This window comes from Castor canadensis, chromosome 4, assembly GCF_047511655.1.
Source record: "Castor canadensis chromosome 4, mCasCan1.hap1v2, whole genome shotgun sequence".
In the NCBI taxonomy this organism is placed as follows: domain Eukaryota; kingdom Metazoa; phylum Chordata; class Mammalia; order Rodentia; family Castoridae; genus Castor; species Castor canadensis.
In genome coordinates this window covers 105,369,472-105,378,514 of record NC_133389.1, presented here as the reverse complement: position 1 = coordinate 105,378,514, position 9,043 = coordinate 105,369,472, and the positions used below count along the sequence as shown (strand labels likewise).

General features: G+C 37.8%; 1 long non-coding RNA gene across 1 annotated transcript; it reads left to right on the top strand.

The window, feature by feature from the left end:
• Positions 1–1,678: 1,678 nt before the first annotated feature.
• Positions 1,679–7,411, top strand: LOC109677842 (uncharacterized). Its single transcript, XR_002211636.2, has 3 exons — positions 1,679–1,814; positions 5,965–6,051; positions 6,886–7,411. It is a non-coding gene; the product is annotated as an uncharacterized lncRNA (long non-coding RNA).
• Positions 7,412–9,043: the final 1,632 nt, after the last annotated feature.

The window sequence follows — 9,043 nt, the reverse complement described above, 5'->3', positions numbered from 1 at the left end:
TGTATTGTGAGAATGAAATTTGGGGAACATGGCTAGGGTGAAGGAATCTGGGCTGTGGCCAATTCAGGGGTGAGTGTAACTCATCCTTCATCACTTTCCACAGTCAGATTGCTCTTCTTTTCCAATTTCCTTTCCAAAAAAAATCTCAAATTTTTTATTCAAACTTGTTCCCTGGTCCTTAAAGTCTTTCTTGATTATCATCATTGGTATTCTCAGATTGAATATCAAAGGCTCGTGTTGTGTAGCAGCAGATTCTGTTGTGGAATGGTTAAAACAGCAGGCACTCAATAGTCATCAGAAAGCCAGGCCTTCTATAGAAGTTTATGTGTAATGTCTAAATTAGTGAGAAGAGAAATGACTTTAAAATGTTTTTGTATGCCTAAGGTCATGCTAGATGGATCCCATCATCCAGAAAGAGATTAGCTATGTCCCATCATTGTGAATCCTCAAGGTCACTTCAAGACCAACACTGGGCTTTGAATCCACGGAAGCTATTGAAATGGAAGTGACTGAAAGCTTTATCATTCCTGGTTATGAAAAGATCTTCTGAAGATGCCTGTGCTTTACACGTCTCATACATCATTTCTCTACATGGCTACTACTCACCATTTCTTTCTGTGTTTTCCTTGGCTCTTGTCTTCCTACAGTCTTTCTGTTTTTCATTTGTGGTGAAGAAATCAATAATTAGACTATGATGTGAATTGAAATAATGTTGCATTTTCTATTGAGAAGATAAAATCAGCACTCTGTTTTCATTTACAGTCATCATCTTTAGTTGCCTTTCAGCAGGGAAATTGCATCAAAAGATTCAATATTGATAATGCTACTAACCTGACTTTCAAAGTTGGGCTTTTTCATGTGGGGTATTCTTGGCACTGAACCCATCCTGATGTGGATTCTCTTTAATCATGTTGGCTTCAACTGACACAGGAAGGCAGAGAAACCCAGCAATCAACCTGTGATAAGTTTGCCACAGGATCACATACTATTGCAGAAGCAACCATATGAACTTGCTGAGGAAAGAGAAATTCACAGCAGGCAGCGTGCAGTGGGCTGGCTCCCATGCACTCACAGGGTTCCAGGAAACTGAGGCAGAAGCACCAAAATGAGGATGGTGCCAAAGAGAGACATGCACTTTTCCTAAGAAGACCCTTTCCCCAGAGCAGGATGCACTGCACTGGCAACAATACAGGAAGGAAAGCAGCATGACAAGGTAACAATGGCACTGGGCCAAAAGTTAAGAAGGCTGAGTTTGGGACCAGGCTTTGCCACTGAATAGTTGTGTGCTTTTAGTGAGGCTTACAACCACCCTGAACCTCAATTTCCTTTTCTAAATATAGGAATAATAATTACTGCCATGGAAAACTCAGAACAATTGTGAATGCCAAATCTAAAAAATTCTGCTTATCAGAATTGCATCATGGAATATAAAACTTTATATAAACATAAAATGGTCAGGTATTAATAAAAGTAAACACCTTGCCCCTGAGTCAGATAGCTATTAGCATTCAATACTTGCCAGCATTGAATATTGCCAGCATTGAATATTGTCACTATTGTTTAATTTTTTATTTCATTATGGTAAGAAAACTTAGCATGAGATCTACCCTTTCAACAAAATTTTAAGTGTACCCTACAGTACTGGATTCCCTGGGCTCAGCACTATAGGGTAGGTTTTTAGAACTTACTCGTGGTGCCTCATGAACACTTCATGCCCACTAACTAGAAACTTTCCATTCCCCTCCTCCAAGGCCATGGACCACACAATCCTACTCTCTGATCCTGTGAATGTGACTATTTAGTGCTATTGAGAGGTGAATACAGTATTTGTCCTTCCGTGTGTGACTGGTTTATTGTGCTAAGCATAATGTCTTCAAGGTCCATGAATGTGGTCACATTGCAGGATTTTGTTATGTTTTTAGACTGAATTATATTCCATTGTATGTATATACAATATTAGTCCTGCTCGATTCATCCATCCATGGATATTTAGGTTGTTCCAATCTTGGCTTGAGTGCTGCTGCAGTGAACATTGACTGGTGTTCTAATACCCCTTGGATATCCTGATTTCAATTCTTTTGGCTAGATACCCAGAAGTAGGGTTGCTAGGTCATATGTAACACTTTATAATTTTTTAGGTACTTGCTTACTGTATTTTATAGCAGCTGAACTATTTTGCTCTCCCACCAAAGCTAGACAACTTCCCAAATTCTCTCAATATATTTTCTATTTAAGTGATGAGTGCTATCCTAACAGGTGTAAAGTGATATCTTATTTTGAAATTTTTTTTTGGGTACTGTGGCTTCATGCTTGCTAAGCAGGCATTCTACCACTTGAACCATATCTCCAGTCCATTTTGTTCTGGTTATTTTGGAGATAGGGTCTCCCTTTTTGCCCAGGTATGCCTGAACCATAATCTTCCAATTTTAAATGTCCTGCTGTGGCTAGGATGACAGGCAGATGCTACCACATCTAGCTCTTTTCCATTGAGATGATGTTGTATTAACTGTTTGCTTAGGCTGGCCTGGAATTATAATCCTCTCATATAGCTTGGGATGACAGGCTTGATGCTATCACACCCAGCTATTGGTTGAAATGGGGATCTCACAAAGTCCCTGCCCAGGTTGGCCTCAAACCACAATTTGATCCACCTCAGCCTACCAAGTAGGTGTATTACATATATCATGTATCGCTTGATTTGCAGTTCTGATGATTAATGATGTTGATCATGCTTTTATATACCTGATAGTCATTTGTATGTCTTTTTGGAGACACATCTATTCAAACTTTTGCCCATTTAAAAAAATTGACTTATTAGGATATTTTGAATACTGTTTTTTATTTTAGCAGTTCTAATAGCTATATCATGATATGCCACATTGACTTTAATTGTGATTTCCCTAATGGCTAACCAAGCTAACCGCCTATTGTTATGCTCACTGACATTCATATATTCTTTCTGGTAAAATATCTCTTTATATTTTCTGCCCATTTTCTAATTGGATTGTTTCTTGCTTTACTGTTGAGTTTTAACCATTCTATACATTAGATATGAGTTCTCTGTTAAGATGTGGGTTTCAAGTATTTTCTCCCTGTCTGTAGCTTGCTCTTCCATCCTTTTTAGTGATCTTTAATAAAACAAAAGGTTTTGGGGGAGTCAGATGTGGTGGGGAATGCCTGTAAACCCAGCTACAGGCAGAGATAAGGAGGGTCACAGTTTGAGGCCAGACCCAGGAAGAAAGCATGAGACCCTATCTGAAAAATAACTAAAGCAAAAAGGACTGGGGTATGGCTCAAGTGGTAGAGCACTTGCCTTGCAAGCACAAGGTCCTGAGTGCAAACTCCAGTAACACCTATATATAGAGAGAGATTAGATATAGATAAATATAGATATAAACATTTTTCTTTTATGTATCTTGCTTTGAGTCCTAATAAGAACTCTATGAAAACTGAGGGTTTTGTCCTATGTTATCTTCTGTCAGTTTTATAATTTTTCATTTAAATCCATTTTAATTTAATTTTGTTTGATGTTTAGATTCTTTTTTGCCTTGTGGCAAGTGAGGGACAGCTATGGATTTCCAGTTGGTCAAATACTATTTGTTGACAAGATTGTCCTTTGCACCTTTCTGAAATATCAGTTGTCCACATTTGTATGGAGATGTTTCTTGATTCTCTGTTCTACTCTTTGCAAATACAATAGTCTTGTTCTCTTCAGTCATTTATTAAGTCCTGAAATAAGGTAGAATTATACTCCTCCTTCCTTGTTTTCCAAATTGACTTGATTACTCAACATCACCTTTCTATGTAAAACTTTAATGTACTGTATCATTCATTTCTTATCATTTTCCCTACATGTTTTATTTTTGGTTTGGTTTTTAGGGAGTTTTCTTCTTTCACTCTTTCTTTCTTTTGTATTATTTACATTTCTTTATTGTCTCCTCCCATTAGCTTGGAAATACATGATATTTTACTCTTCTTTTAGCACTTTACTTAGAGCTTATAAAAATCTTAACTTCACTTTTGCCTCTACCCTCTTCCTAGACAATCTTAAAATAATTTATTTTATTCTCCTAACTTATATGATGGTTTATTTTTATTTTATGCAGACAATATATATTGTTGTTGCTATTCCATTTGTTTGTTCATTTTTTTATTATTGTTGTACTGGGGATACATTGTGACATTTACAAAACTTATCACAATATATCATAGTTGAATTCTCCCCATCCATCATTCTCCTTTATTCTCCCTTCACCCATTTCTGGAATAGCTTTAACAGGTCTCATTTTTCCATTTACATGACTCTCTTAGCTTCCACATGGTCTCATTTATTTTTTACTTAAACAATGCTCTTTGCTGGGTGTGGTGGCACTTTGTTGAGTGTGTGGTAATCCCAGCACTCAGGAAGCTGAGACAGGATGATCTAGAATATGAGGACAGCCTGAACTACAGAGTGAGACCTTGTCTCAAAAAAAAAAAAAAGTTCTTTTAACATTTCTTTCATTATTGGCCTGCTGGGTAAAGGAAAAATTTATTTTGAATATTTTCGTCTGACCTATAATCTACTTTATCAATTCTTTCTTTAGCTATATGTGAACTGCTACTAAACCTATCCATTGAGTTATTAATTTTGGTTAGGGTATTTTTTTAATTTAGAACTTTAACTTTAGAACTTTATAATTGCAGTATAAAGTTTTTATTTTTTGCTTTCATACTGTCTCTTTTCTCCTTGAATAACACAAAGTACAGTTATTCTAAGGGTCTATGCCTGACAACAACAATATCTGTAACCTTCCCAATGTTTCTACTCTAGTGTTTCCATTCATTTCATCCATGCGACCTTGTCTAATTGTGTGTAAGGATTTTTCCCTTATGTGCCAGATGGGTTTTGTAATATTTTTTATAGAAATGAAGTGAGGACTAGGATGGTATTGTCACTCATTAGGAAGTAATTGTGTTCATTTCTACTAAACATCTATGGGTATCTGAAATCTGGGATCTCCTCAATTTAACTATGGAGATTAAGAAGATTCTAAAATGAGCTTCCATTTCTTTGAGAATATTTTTACTTTTCATTTACACTTTCCCCTTGCTCTTTAGGAATCCCAAACCCTAGGAAAACAAGGCCCACCAATATTTTACCTTTCTCAAAACTTGAAGTGTAGTTTTTGTATTCTTAGCCCTCTAAACCTGTCAGATGGGCTGTTCAGCCTCTTACCTGTTCAGCTGAGCTAGAAAAATTGGCCTTAATCACTGATCTCTATTCATCATCTTGCTGTCCTCTATTTTCAATCCCCTTACTTCATGGGCTCATTGTCTACTTCACTCCTTGAACTCTTAAGGTACTGACTGTTCTCTCCCTTCATCAACTACAAAGCCTTTGCCATACAGTGCCCCTGAAGCAAAAGAAGCAAAACTCCCATGGGAATCAGATTCTCACAGTGCTTCCTCCTCTCTCCCCTGCCCTTCCTTCATGTGACCAAAGATGTCAGAGTCAGAGTCACTACTGCACATTTTTGCAAGTATGGCACTCACAGTGAAGCTAGTTCAGACTTTCAGTCTTTGTGCTGCTAATAGATGTTAAGAAAATTTTGCCTTCTCTTGTCTCACATTTCTATGGAGGACTTTCTACTACCATCTGGCCTCTCTCCTCATTCCTTTCCTGTACTTCCTTATGGAAGGATGAGTTCAATGTGATGTGAGCTTGAGGGAAGGTTCTGTGGGCTGTGGCACCTTACAGAGATGGTTGTCTATACAGAGAAGCATTGCATTCTGCTCTCAACTAGGTGAGATGTTTCCTGCAAGAGGAATGAGTGTAAGATTTAATCCACTATAGATAGTAGAGAAGATATTATATGCCTACTTGACCACAAATTAAACTGTATTCCTTGATCCAGTTTGTATCATTAATGGTAGTAATATTTTTCTCTCCCTTTGTTTCACTTTTATCTCATATTTCAACAGGTTCCAAACTCAGAATGGGGGAAAGAGGATGTGATTTGATTTCCTAAAAGCCCCAAGCAGTGATTGACCAAAAACTTCCTCCTGACTGTAAGTTGTTCTATGGAGGAAGCTTTCATCCTTATCTTTATGTGTGTCATCACCCCAAGTCACACTTGCATCTTCAAGCAATAGTAGTGATACATTCATCCATATGGTTTTTCCTCCTTATTGCCACATGTTATTTGTGGCCTGAGATTAATGACAAAATCATAGTAAACTGAAAACAAAGGATGTGGAGGAATTTTCTCATGGACACAGAGACTGACTATCATGGAATGGAGCAAAAGCAGCTGAGCAACCTGTGCCTTCTGCCCACAGCTATCATATCCAAATTTACTTTCTCTAACCAAATTATTAATTGAGGTTACATTTTTGAGGAATGTCTTGTTATGCAGGCCTGGATGGCCTTGAACTCACCATTTAGTACAAGTTGGCTTGGAACCTGGCAATTCTCCTGCCTCAGTCTCCTGAGTTCTGAGATTATAGTATATGCCACTGTATCCAGCAGTAGTTTACATTTTTATACTTGTGACTTTTTAGAATAATTTATACAGGGCTGGGGATGCAGCTCAGTAGTAGAGTGCTTACCTAGCATGAGCAAAGCCTTCAGTTCAATCCCAGCACCAAAAAAAACAAAAAAGAGAGAGAGAGAAAATTCATGTAAAAAACAATAATATACTTCAGATCCACCAGTTGAGACCTGATGTCATCTAAAGCAAGACAAAAATTTCTTAAATCCACCTAGAACAAAAGAGCCTTGACAGTATTAATAATAGTGTGAACTTGGTCCCCAAATCCCAAACTGTGTTTATGTAGATATAGTCATAGATAAGTCTCCTTTATCTTAAATATTTCCATGACCTTTTATTTTCCTTTTTTCAGAGAATGTCTGCTCATTGCCACAGCAGTGCTCCAACAGAATGTTTTGGCAACAGTCCCTACTGTGGTCAGCAACTCCTTAAGCAGCTGGGATTTCTTAAAACAAGTGAGTAGCATTTGCCTTGCAGTGCTCCAGCAACAAAACAAGCAAAGCTTCCATGGGAATCAGATATTTACAGAGCATTCTCTCTCTTGCCCCTGCTCTTCCTTCATGTAACCAAGGAGGTCAGAGTCACTCATGCACATTTTGGCAATTACAGTGCTCACAGTGGAGCTTATATACAGATAAAATCCTAAACACTAGGCCCTGCCACACATCACAGGGAACTTCTTGATTACACTGATTGTGAGATGAATAACCTGAATGTGTCAAGATGAAGGACTTGTGACAGATCAAAACTGTATCCCCTGTAGCAGACACTTGTCACCCAGTGAGCGTGTGTGAGTGTGTGTGTGTGTGTGTGTGTGTGTGTGCTTGGTGAGGAGTACAAGGTTCAGCTAAAGAAATTCCCAAAGCCAACAAGATTGTGGAATGAATAAACATAAACATAAGCATCTAGCTTTTTCTTAACTATAGCGACAAAGTAAAGCAAAATCCAGCAACAATATCAATATACACATATACCCAAATCCCCAAATATTCAATTTTTCATGGTTCTGCAGTGATTGATGGTACTTATCTAGAGACAAAGGGAATCCAAGGTAAAAATCACAAGCAGCAACTTAAAATGCAGCAGTCTTGTCTGGCTAATCCAACATGAACAAAGCCACTGCAAGGAGTCAGCCTCCACCTTACAAAAATGGGACCATGCAAATATACCCTTGACTAAAATTCAGCCTTACACTCCAAGTTGTTTCCACAATCTAATAACCTTCAAGCAAAAGAACTGAACAAGTTTTATTGGGCCACTACAACTTTAAGTAAATACCATATGAGAACCCTAGAGGTAGAAAATCTGCGAGAAATATTCAAGTGCTACAGAAGACCCTTACTGAGGCCTTAAAGATAGGCTGTGGGATTTCTATTTTAAAAAAATAACAGTCTTGTATTAATAAAATTTTATGTGATCTTAAAAACTTTCTTGGTGTTGACTCAGTTCTGCAAACATCTGCCTTCATTTGGAGGAACTGGTAATAGTCCTCCTACCAGTGCAGGCCAATGAGTGACACACATTTCCACCTTTTGATGAGAAAGTTTTAAAACCCACATTAGGCAAAAGGGTGTTTCTCAGAAGAAAAGCAGGCAGTTAGCTTTGACCAAGGGCTATTTGAATCACCCCAGAGCAGTACAGATGCTGGAGAGAGAGAAGATGGAGAATGGTTCTAAACCAGATCCACTTGGTTACTTCCTCTCCTTGCAACATTGCTGCAAAAAGAGGAAACGGGGACACCCAGGCTGAATAACTGTCTTCAGCCAAAGCTGTTAGGAAACCCTCTCAATAACCTATGATACCACCTATTATCACACAGATGTGTCATCTTCCTTATAGAACTTTATTCCAAAAGCAAGATTTATAGTTTTTTTCATGCAGACTATTGATACTAAAATACAAGCCAATGATTTAGACAAAAAAAAAATGCAACATCTCAGGCAAAGTCCTTCCAGGAATTAAAATTTTGGCATTAACTCCACCAACTAACCAAATAAACAGTAAGACACGGTAAGCTTTAGCTCAGATGAAGACTCAAAGTTTGGACCAAAACTTAGGAGCTCCATGTTTCAATTTATCTCTGTCAGAGATCTCCCTGAGTTTGCTTCATTCTTCTCAGTCTTAGAATCCTGACCTATTTAAAAAAGGGCACTGGGGTTGATAATACTTGCAAAGTTTCCAGATATCTGTGTCTGATGCCCCATGAACACATGAAATTAATGTATTTACTCTGCTTGTTTTAAAATACAGAAATGTATCTTTATTTTTAAACAAATGGAAATATATCTATAACAATGTATACATAATAATAATGCACAACTGAGGCAGTGCCTCTCAAACAAAGGAAAGATTAGAAAACTTAGCCACCAGAGAGCTCATGGATTTGCCCAGTTTCTGTTGACTCTGATGCTTGTGTGCCTGGAGTGGCACAGAATCGGCCAGTGAAAGAGCAGTGAATGCTTCAATAAGGGCTGACATCTTGACCCTCTCCTCCTGCTTTGAGTCTCCAT